The sequence below is a fragment of the Trichosurus vulpecula genome, chromosome 6 (assembly GCF_011100635.1).
Source record: "Trichosurus vulpecula isolate mTriVul1 chromosome 6, mTriVul1.pri, whole genome shotgun sequence".
NCBI lineage: Eukaryota > Metazoa > Chordata > Mammalia > Diprotodontia > Phalangeridae > Trichosurus > Trichosurus vulpecula.
In genome coordinates this window covers 161,595,878-161,606,709 of record NC_050578.1, presented here as the reverse complement: position 1 = coordinate 161,606,709, position 10,832 = coordinate 161,595,878, and the positions used below count along the sequence as shown (strand labels likewise).

Below are 10,832 nucleotides of genomic sequence, written 5' to 3'. Positions count from 1 at the left end.
GATTCAGGGTGCTAAGGACTGTTGCACCCAGCTCCCCTTCTGGTTGGTCCAGGCACAGCCCACACTGGGCTCAGCTCAGTTCTGCTCCCAGCTCCATGGGATAGACCGTAACCCATGGCCATCCAGGCTACCCTGGGCTGAAGCCCTTCTTCCCTCTGCTATTTCATAGGCTCTGCAGTTCTAGAATTTGTTCAGGGGCATTTTTATAGGTATTTTGAGGGTCCTGGGGGAGAGCCTTAGGCAGGTCCCTGCTTTCCAGCTGCCATCTTGGCTCCACTCCCCTACATATCATCTTTCAAGAAATTGTCAAGGAAAACTTCCCTGATATTCTAGAACCAGAGGGTAAAATAGAAATTGAAAGAATCCACCAATTGCCTCTTGAAAAAGATCCCCCCCCCAAAAAATTCCTAGGAATAATATCTCCAAATTCAAGAGTTTTCAGGTCAAGGAGAAAATAATGCAAGCAGCCAGAAAGGAACAATTTGAATATTGTAGAAACACAATCAGAATAATACAAGATCTAGCAGCTTCCACGTTAAGGGATCCAAGGGCTTGGAATATGATATTCTGGAGGTCAATGGAGCTAGGATTAAAACCAAGAATCACATACCCAGCAAAACTGAGTATAATGCTCCAAGGCAAAATATGGATTTTCAATAAAATAGAGGACTTTCAGTCTTTCTCAATGAAAAGGCCAGAGCTGAATAGAAAATTTGACTTTCAAATACAAGAATCAAGAGAAGCATGAAAAGGTAAACAAGAAAGAGGGACTTACTAAAGTTGAACTGTTTTGTTTACATTCCTACATGGAAAGATGATGTGTGTAATTCATGAGACCCTTCTCAGTATTAGGGTAGTTGAAGGGAATATATATATATATATATATATATATATATATATATATATATATATATATATATACAGACAGAGGGCATAGGGTGAGTGGAATATGAAGGGATGATATCTAAAAAAATATATATTTAAGGGGTGAGAGAGGAATATACTGAGAGAGGGAGAAAGGGAGAGATAGAATGGGGTAAATTATCTCACATAAAAGTGGCAAGAAAAAGCAGTTCTGTGGGAAGGGAAGAGAGGGCAACTGAGGGGGAATGAGTGAATCTTGCTCTCATCCAATTCAGCTTGAGGAGAGAATAGCATACACTCAATTGGGTATCTTATTCCACAGGAAAGTAAGGGGAAGGGGATAAAAAAGGGGGGATGATAGAAGGGAGGGCATATAGGGGAAGGAGGTAATCAAAAGCAAACACTTTGGAAAAGGGACAGGGTAAAGGGAGAAAATTGAATAAAGGGAGACAGGATAGAATGGAAGGAAATATAGTTAGCCTTTCACAACATGAGCATTGTGGAAGTGTTTTATATAATGATACCTATGTGACCTATGTTGAATTGCTTGCCTTCCTAGGGAGGGTGGGTAGGAAGGGAAGAAGGTAGAGAATTTGGAATGCAAAGTTTTAATGGCAGATGCTCAAAAAAAGTTGTTTTTCCATGCATCTGGGAAACAGGATATATAGGGAATGGGGCACAGAAATCTATCTTGCCCTACAGGAAAGTAAGGGGAAAAGGGATGGGGCAGGGGAGTGGGGAGACAGAAGGGAGGGCTGACTGGGGAATGGGGCAATCAGAATATATGCCATCTTGGAATGGGGAGTGGCGGAAAGTAGAAATGGGGAGAAAATTTGTAACTTAAAATCTTGTGAAAATTGATGTTGAAAACTAAAATATTAAATAAAAATCATAAAATTCAAAACAAAAATAAGAGCCATTTCTCAATTCATTAATGATCAAAAGATATCTATATAAATCAAAGATATCTATAGCCATATGAAAAAATGCTCTAATTCACTATTTATTGGAAAAATGCAAATTAAAACAATTCTGAGGTTTTGCCTCATACCTATTAGATTGGCTAATAGGACGGAAAACAAAAATGACAAATATTGGAAGGGATGTGGGAAAAATGAGACATTAATGCATTGCTGTTGGAGTTGTGAATTGATTCAGCCACTCTGCAGAGCAATTTGGAACTATGCCCAAAGAACCATGCTTGCTCTTTGACCTAGCAATATCACTACTAAGCCTGTATCCCAAAAGAGACAAAAAAGGAAAGACTTATATTTATTAAAAATATTTACAGCAGCTCTTTGCTGGTGACAAAGCATTGGAAATTGAGGGGATGGACATCAATTGGTGAATGGCTGGACTGTGTACAAAGTAAGACCACTATTGTAAGATGATCAGCTTTGAATGACTTAACTATTCTCAGCAATAAAATGATCCAAGACAACTCTGAAGGACTTATGCTGAAAAATGCTATCCAACCCCAGAGAAAGAACTGATGGTGTCTGAATGCAGATTGTAGCATTTTTTTTATTCATTAATTTTTCTCAAGTTTTTTTTGTATATGTTTTTTTTCACAACATGACTAATATGGAAATATGTTTTGCATGGCTGCTTATGTATAGCCTATATTAAATTGTTTGCCTTCTCAATGAGGGCAGTGGGGAGGGAGGAAGGGAGAGAATTTGGAACTCAGAGTTTTAAGTGAATGTTAAAAACTTTTTGCTTGTGATTGGGTATGAATGAAATACTAAAAAAAGACCTCTTAATCATTACCTCTATCCAAAACAAAACAAAACAAAACAAAACAGAAATAAGGCTGTGTTCTCCATTGGAGAAAAATATTCATTCAGTTACATTATGCCTCACTTCTTACTTAGTGAGAAAAAATTAGAATGGGTGAATGCTTCATTTTTCCAAGTAAAGCTTTTGGATCTTTTAACAGTAGCAAAAATGAAATAAGGAAAATAAAACTGGCTGATGAAATAAAGGGCATTTACACTGTCAGCATATTTTGAGAGAAATGAACCTTTAAGAAAATAGAGTAGATTAGCTAATATTTCTGTTTTATTTTCAAGTTAGTTTATCTATTTATTGAGCTTCTGCTCTGTGTTGTTCTCTGTGTTATATTCTGGGGACACAAAAGACAAAAATAACCTCTGACCTCAAGAAGACAATAACATATAAACAATTATGTAGAAACAACATGTGTGTGTATGTATACACGGATGCATATTTATACACATATATACATACATATATTCATAAACATCCATAAAGAAAAAAAATGGTAGTAATCTCATAAAGAAAACGTTAGTATTAGGAGAGTAGAAGGGACTTCTTATAGAGGGTAGGATTTTAACTGAAATTGGAAAGAATGCAGGCAGCCTATCAGTCAGTCAATAAATATTTATTTATTAACTGTCCTAAGAGCTAGAGATACAAAAAGAAGAAAGACCCAGTCCCTTACCTCAAAGATCTCAAAATCTAGTGGGAAGACAAGAAAATAAATTCCATACAAATAAGCTATATATAGCAAGAAAAGGGAATAATTAAGGGACAAAAGGCACTTGATATAAAGGAGGCTGAGAAAGGCTTCCCACAGAAGATGAGATTTTAATTGGAATTTAAAGGAAACCAACAGACCCAGTAGGTGGAGATGAGAGAGAGCATTCCAGGCATGAAGGCTAGCCAGAGAAAGTGTCTGGAGCTGAGAGACTGAGTGTCTTCTTTGTGGAACAGCCAGGATGCCAGTGTCACTGGACTTAAGAGTACACATTGTGGAATAAGGTATAAGAAGACTAGGAAGCCAGAAGGCAGAGTCATGGAGGTAGAATATTCTAGAAGGGGAGATATCAAGTGAAAATGAATGTAATCCAGAGCCAAAAGAACAAAAAAGAGGCCAGTGTCACTGGATCACAAAGAATGTAAGGATCACACAGTAATAAGGTATATATATATATTGGAAAGGTAGGGAGGTGCCAGGTTATTAAGGGCTTTAAAAGCCAAACATGTAATTTTATATTTGATCCTGGAGGTGACAAAGAATTTGTTGAATAAGGGAGTGACATGGTTAGATTTGCACTTCAGAAAAAAAAACTACCTTAGTAGTCAACACAATTCTGTGAACATATGTTAGCTATATGCAGACTTAAGGTAGATGAAAAGTTAAGAAAAGACAAGGCCCCTACCTTCATGGAACTTTTTTGTTTCATTTCAGTCATGTCCAACTCCTCATGACCCCAAATTGGGGTTTCCCTGGCAAAGGTACTGGAGCTCCAGCTTATTTTTACAGATGAGGAAACTGAGGCAAAAAGAGTTAAATGACTTGCCCAGGGTCAGCTAATTGGTGTCTAAGGCCAGATTTGAACTCAGGAAGATAAATCGTTCTGGCTTCAGGCTGGTATTCTTTCCATTGTGCCAACTTGCTGCATGGAGCTTACTTAAACATTATTACACCAAAATGATGACTTCTCCTTATTCTGTTTCCCTAAGTCATCTTCCTACACTCCTCTAATAATATTTTCGAAATCTAGAATCCTATTGGATTGGGTATTCCTCCATCATTTCAGATGTCTTATATCACCATAATCATATAGGGTGTTCAGGGTCTCCTCTTTTTTTTCTCCTTGCTTATATTTCACCTCTAACTCTCTCCCTCAACTCTTTCTTCCTTTCTTATATTACTTTACCCTCTGCTTTGTCTTCACCCTAGGCCTTGCATACACTTGGCCATGATTAGAGCTCCACCAGCATTTCATTAGAACATGACCAATAAGTGGCAATATGTTTTTGATTGACTGTGTATATGTAATGAAAGGGTCTTTCTTCTCTCTCTCTTTCTCTTCCTTCCTTCCTTCCTTCTTATGAGTGGAAAAGAAAAAGGACAAAGCAAATATTTGATAATTGAAAAATGTAAAATACTTTAATTTTTTAAAATCATAATATAAGTTCCTTGTGAATAATAATTGTTTCATCTATTGTGTTTTAGCTCCAGTGCCTAGGGCAGTATATGACACTTTGCAGATATATAATAAATAAATGATTGATATCTGTTGTTGTATTTGCTATATCAAAATGTGGTAGGCATAAGTAAGTAGAATTCCAAAGCATAGACTATCTTCGAAAAATTTTATGTGAAAGTATGGACTCCTAGATGTAACATATGTATGTGGATAATATTAGTTTCTAGGAAATTAGGAAATTAGTGAACAACAGATAGGATTAAGCAATCATAGGCCACATATGTCTCTTCTATTCCAATGTGACTTTGGAATTTCTTTAATTAATTTAGAGACAGGTTGAGAGAGGATATTGTTAGGTTTAAAACTAGGAAATTCAGTTCTGTTCATTTTATGTACAAATGGAGGCATCAGCCTGAGCACATTAGGACCTCCTTGAACTGGGAATCAATTTATCTCTCCAAGTGACTGGCCAAAACTGAGATTTACCTAAAATTATTCTATTGATTCAAAAGTTAAAATTTAACCCAGTGATAGCTTTGCTAATGGATATTTCACAAACTAGAAAAACTAAGTATTTTGGACAATCCTAAAGGCAAAATTCTTATCTAGCATCCAGCACCAGTGTCAAAATAGCTCAGAATCAATCCATTAGACTATGCTAGGGTTAACAATGACATTTCTAGACAAAGTATTTTTTGACCCTGCTATTTGAACACCAAAAGACCTTCCAGTTTAATTTGAATCCTTGCCCTTTCATACATTGCTAGAAATTACCTGGAATTTTATTTTGTTTTGTTTTGTTTTATTTTATACAAATTTGTACTTCCCATTCCTTTTAAATACCAGATAATGAAGCTTTTACTCTATCCAAGCAAATTAGATTTAACTAAGATAAGACTTGAAGAAAGATATAATCAAACACTGTAGAAAGGTAGTGCAAATAAATATAATTCAAATGAAATCCATCATTTTTATATCTTTCATAAAGAAAAATAAATTGGTTTCTGTATATATCTGTGCTTATGAAAGAAAATAAAGTTATCCTAATGATCTTTTACCTTGAATTTCACAGTCTAGAGTTATTTTTTCTGTCTTGTAAACTCATTGCATTTTTCAAAACCAAGCTCTTTTCAGGATTCCATGGGCCATTTTTGCTATTGCCTTTATCAGACTGGTTAAACAACTCTCAGATCCATCCCTTTATTGCCAAAAAGCATCTTGTATTAGAATCAGTAAAGGAAATCTCATCACCATTTCAAAAGAATAGTAAGACTAAGAAATTTTCCTAGAAAAATATAGGTTAGAAATAAGAATAAGTGAGCACAATGTAGAAAATGTGTCTTTCTACAAGCTAGCCAAGCTTTAGTAGCAATTCAAAAAAAGATTGGCATTGTGGTCCAATATCCAAAATCTTCACAATATTATTTACAATCTATTCAATTGACCCTTTACTTTACATAGACCCCGCAGTGTTCACCAGAGATATATCTAATAAAAACCTATCTGCAATCGGATATGAATTGCCTTGCAAAGAGGAGCTAATGCTTATCAGTAACAACAGGTTTGTCTTACAGACATATAGCTCATTTTATGTTACTGCTACACATATTTCATCAGGCCTCAGTCATAGTCACCTTAAATTATGGCTTTTAAAGAAATAGAGCGGCACTGCACGCCTATAAATCCTTTTTTACATGGAAATCTTTTGTCTCTATGTTTGTGTATATAAGTTTGTTGGGGCATGGGGGGGGAAATCATTGAAAAACTCTAGTGATGGAGTTGGATAACACAACTGAGAACCCATATAAATCTATCACGTTTTCACAAATCAATTCCCAAGTATTTCTGCAAATATCCAAATTTTGGCTAATCGAGCTCTATTTTCAAGGCTTCTCCCATGCCTTCAGGGGAGGGTTTCTCAAAAGTAGCAATTCAATACATAACATTTACTAAACAACAACATAAGAAGCATTTATTAAACATCAAGGCACTGGGGAAATGAGACAAAATGTAATACTCCCCTCTGTCAGAGAGTTTATGTTCTTTGCTGGAGTCAAACTATAAACATATAAGTTTATGCAAAATGAATAAAAGGAATTTTCCTGGGATGTGGGGATAAGAGATCCCTCTGAGCTAGGGGATTAAGAAAGGCATCATGGTGATCAGAACCAGGAGAACATTGAACATAGTAAGAGCAACATTGTGCAATGACCAACTTTGATAAACTTAACTCCTCTCAGCAATGCAAAGATGGATGACAATTCCAAAAGACTCATGATGGAGAATGCTATCCACATCCAGACAAAGAACTCTGGAATCTGAATGCAGATCAAAGCATACTAATGTTTCTCTTCTTGTCTTTTGTTTTTTTTCCTTCTTATGGTTTTTCCCTCTTGTTCTGATTCTTCTTTTACAACATGACTAATGTGGAAATAAGTTTAATATGATTGTACATGTATAGCCTACATCAGATTGCATGCACTCCTGGGAAGGGGGGAGGGGAAGGGGGGAAGTTAGAACTCAAAATCTTATAAACATGAATGTTGAAAACTAAAAACTAATTCATTCATTAATTAAAATATTTTTTTTAAATTTAAAAAAGAATTTGGATGCTAAAAAAAAATGAAAGGTATCATGTAAGAGGCAAAAAATGAGCTGCATTGTGAATAAATCTCTGTATTTTAGACATGGAGGACAGACAGCACAAAGGGACTGAGGTGGAAAATGGAGTCAATGCACTTTATAAAGAAAAGCTGGAAGTCCAGTTTATCTGGAAGGTAAAGTATATAAAAGGGAGTTCTGTGTAATAAGGCTGGAAAGTAGGATGAAACCAAGTTGTGAAGAGTATGAAATGAGACAAAGGAATATGTCTCCATAGTTTGATCCTAGAGTTAATAAGTTGACAAGGAAATTTACTCAGGAAGGAAGAAGCAAGGTCAGACCTCTGTTTTAGGAAGATGATTTTGACATGTGTGTGGAGGATAGATTGGAGAGGGGATAGTCTTAAGCAGGGAGCATGATAAGAAAATTTTTGCAAGGAAGACATTAGGAGGGCCTAAAATAGAAAGGCAGCCTTTTGAAGGTGAGAGGCTGGGACAGAGGTGTGAGATGTCCACAAGAGAAGATGGATAATGTCTGGCAGCTAGATATGCAGTGTGAGAGGGTGTCAAAATTGAAGGTATTGCAGCAATTTTGCCCTTGTGTTACTGAAAGGTGTGGCTGTGATGCAGTGAGTAAAGTTAAGAGGGGAGGCTTTGCAGGGAAAGATGTTGTATTTTGTTGTGGATATGTTGAACTTGAGGTTTATAAGAGGATCCAATCTGAAGTGCCCAGAAGGAAGAAGGAAATATGACTTGAGCTAAGGAGAATACATATGGAGATACTGAAATTATCTATAGGTAGATCAGAAGACAGACAGAGGGAAATGTTGTTCTTTGTCATTTGTTCTCAAAGAGGCCCATGAAATCAAGTAAGCAATGCCATGACTTGCAAGTGAATTGGATTTAAGTGAGAGAGGGCTGTGCAGAGTTACCAGGCTTACTTTCTTCTTCAGAGCCATTCAGATCCAGTGGCCATATTAGATCAGGATGATGAGAGATGGCCAGGCTGTAATGGGGGAAACTGGCCTTTTCAAGCTGAGTTCTTTCACAGTTCTCAGTTTGACTGAGGCAATGCCCATTCAGTGATTAAGGCTTAATAAGAAATGAGGCAGAGAATGGCCTCTTTACCTAGTCAAAAAAATAGATCTCAGAGGGGAAGATCCTAAGGGTTATGGCCAAAACAGAATCAACTGCTATTCACATTCATTCTGAACCAATCAGGGCCCAAAACAATGACCAAATAGAGCCTGGCCTAGGACCTATTGATGGCCAATCCATGACAGCTGGAGTGATTTGGGGTTAAGACTGGTCTTTAAGAAAGAGAAGAAAAGGAAAAATAAAAGATTTCAGAGATTTACATTCCCTTTTGGCAGAGCATCCACATATAAGGCTGTGATACAAAGGGAAAGAAAAAAGAAATAAAAAGAAGAAAGGAAAGAAAGAGAGAGGGAGGGAGGGAGAAAGGAAGGAAGAAAGAAAGAAAGAAAGAAAGAAAGAAAGAAAGAAAGAAAGAAGGAAGAGAAGGAAGGAAGGAAAGAAGATGGGAGGGAAGAAAGGGAGGAAAGAAAAAGAAAGAAAGAAAGAAAGAAAGAAAGAAATAAAGAGATAGAAAGGTGGAAAGAAGGATGGAAGGAAAGAAAATAGAGAGAGAGAAAGAAAAAGAAAGAAAGAAAGAAAGAAAGAGAAAAAGAAAGAAAGAAAGAAGGAAAGAAAGAAAGAAAGGAAGCTCTGTTGCCTAACTGGAGTGGGGCTTGGAGGGAGGGAGAGGGAGAGTCAGAGAGAGAGAGGGAGAGAGAGAGCCCACAAAAGATTATTCGTACATTAGCACCAATTGCCACATCACTCTCCTGAGCTCAAATCCTGTATTTCCATCTGTGTTTTGGGCATTTCAAATAAGATCCCTTGTTTAATATGTGTTAAGTGCATTGTAGTGTGTGTGTGTATGCAAATATATGCATACATGTATGTGTGTATGAGTATACATGTATATAATATATACACACACTCACGATTATGAGTATGTGTATAAATGAAGACAACCGTGCAAAAAGAGAGTATGTGAATTGTCCAATAGACTGACATAGAACACAACCATGACCCTAAATAACCAAATTCCTCATTTATTCTTTTCTATTTAAAATTGGGAACACTCGCTTTCTCCCCAGGCGTCTTCGTGTCAGTGATATCGTCTTTAAACCTGCGTGACAATCCCTGAAGCACTTTTGAGATGCCCGGGGAAGACAGGGCTACCTGGAAATCCAATTACTTCCTCAAGATCATCCAACTTTTGGATGATTATCCAAAATTCTTCATTGTGGGAGCAGGCAATGTTGGCTCCAAGCAGATGCAGCAGATCCGGATGTCCCTCCATGGGAAGGCCGTGATACTGATGCGAAAAAACACCATGATGCGCAAAGCCATTCGTGCGCATCTGGAGAACAATTCTGCCCTGGAGAAACTGCTGTCTCATATTCGGGGGGAACGTGGGCTTTGTGTTCACCAAGGAAGATCTGACCAAGATTAGGGATATGCTTCTGGCCAATAAGGTGCCAGCTGCTGCCCATGCCGGTGCCATTGTCCCATGTGATGTCACTGTGCCAGCCAAGAATACTGGCCTGGGTCCCGAGAAGAATTCCTTCTTCTAGGCTCTGGGTATCACCACCAAGATTTCCAGAGGCACCATTGAAATCTTGAGTGATGTGTAGCTGATTAAGACTGGGGACAAAGTGGGTGCCAGCGAGGCCACCTTGTTCAACATGCTGAACATCTCCCAGTTCTCCTTCGGGCTGATCATTCAGCAGGTGTTTGACAATGGCAGCATCTACAACCCCAAAGTGCTGGACATCACGGAGGAAACTTTGCACCTTCGATTCTTAGAGGGTGTCTGTAAGGTTGTCAGCATCTGTCTGCAGATTAGTTACCCAACTGTTGCATCAGTACCCCACTCGATCATCAATGGGTACAAACGGGTCTTGGCTATAGCTGTGGAGACTGAGTACACCTTACCACTTGCTGAAAAGGTGAAGGCCTTCCTGGACAACCCTTCGGCATTTTCAGTGGCTGCCCCTGCAGCCGCGGGCCCGGCTGCTGCTGCACCTGCTGCTGCCTCTCCAACCAAGGTGGAAGCCAAGGAAAAATCAGAGGAATCTGATAAAGATATGGGGTTTGAGCTCATTGATTAACCCACAGGAAACAACTGTTTCAGCTAGTTTATTTGTGAAACAAAGAAATAAAAGGGCTTATTTATCTCAAAAAAAGTTGGGAACACTCTCTGTCCTTCTCCTTCTTTGAATTTTTCTAAAATCACTAGAATTTCATAAGAAAGAGATTTTAATTTTCCTATGTAATTCAATACTAACTTAAAATAAGGAAAATTGCCTTTATTGATACTTACTGAACTCACCATAGA

At 37.7% G+C, this 10,832-nt stretch overlaps 1 pseudogene; it reads left to right on the top strand.

Moving 5' to 3' along the window:
- The first annotated feature begins 9,650 nt into the window (after positions 1-9,650).
- LOC118855340 lies at positions 9,651-10,605 on the top strand (annotated as a pseudogene).
- The last annotated feature ends 227 nt before the right edge of the window (positions 10,606-10,832 follow it).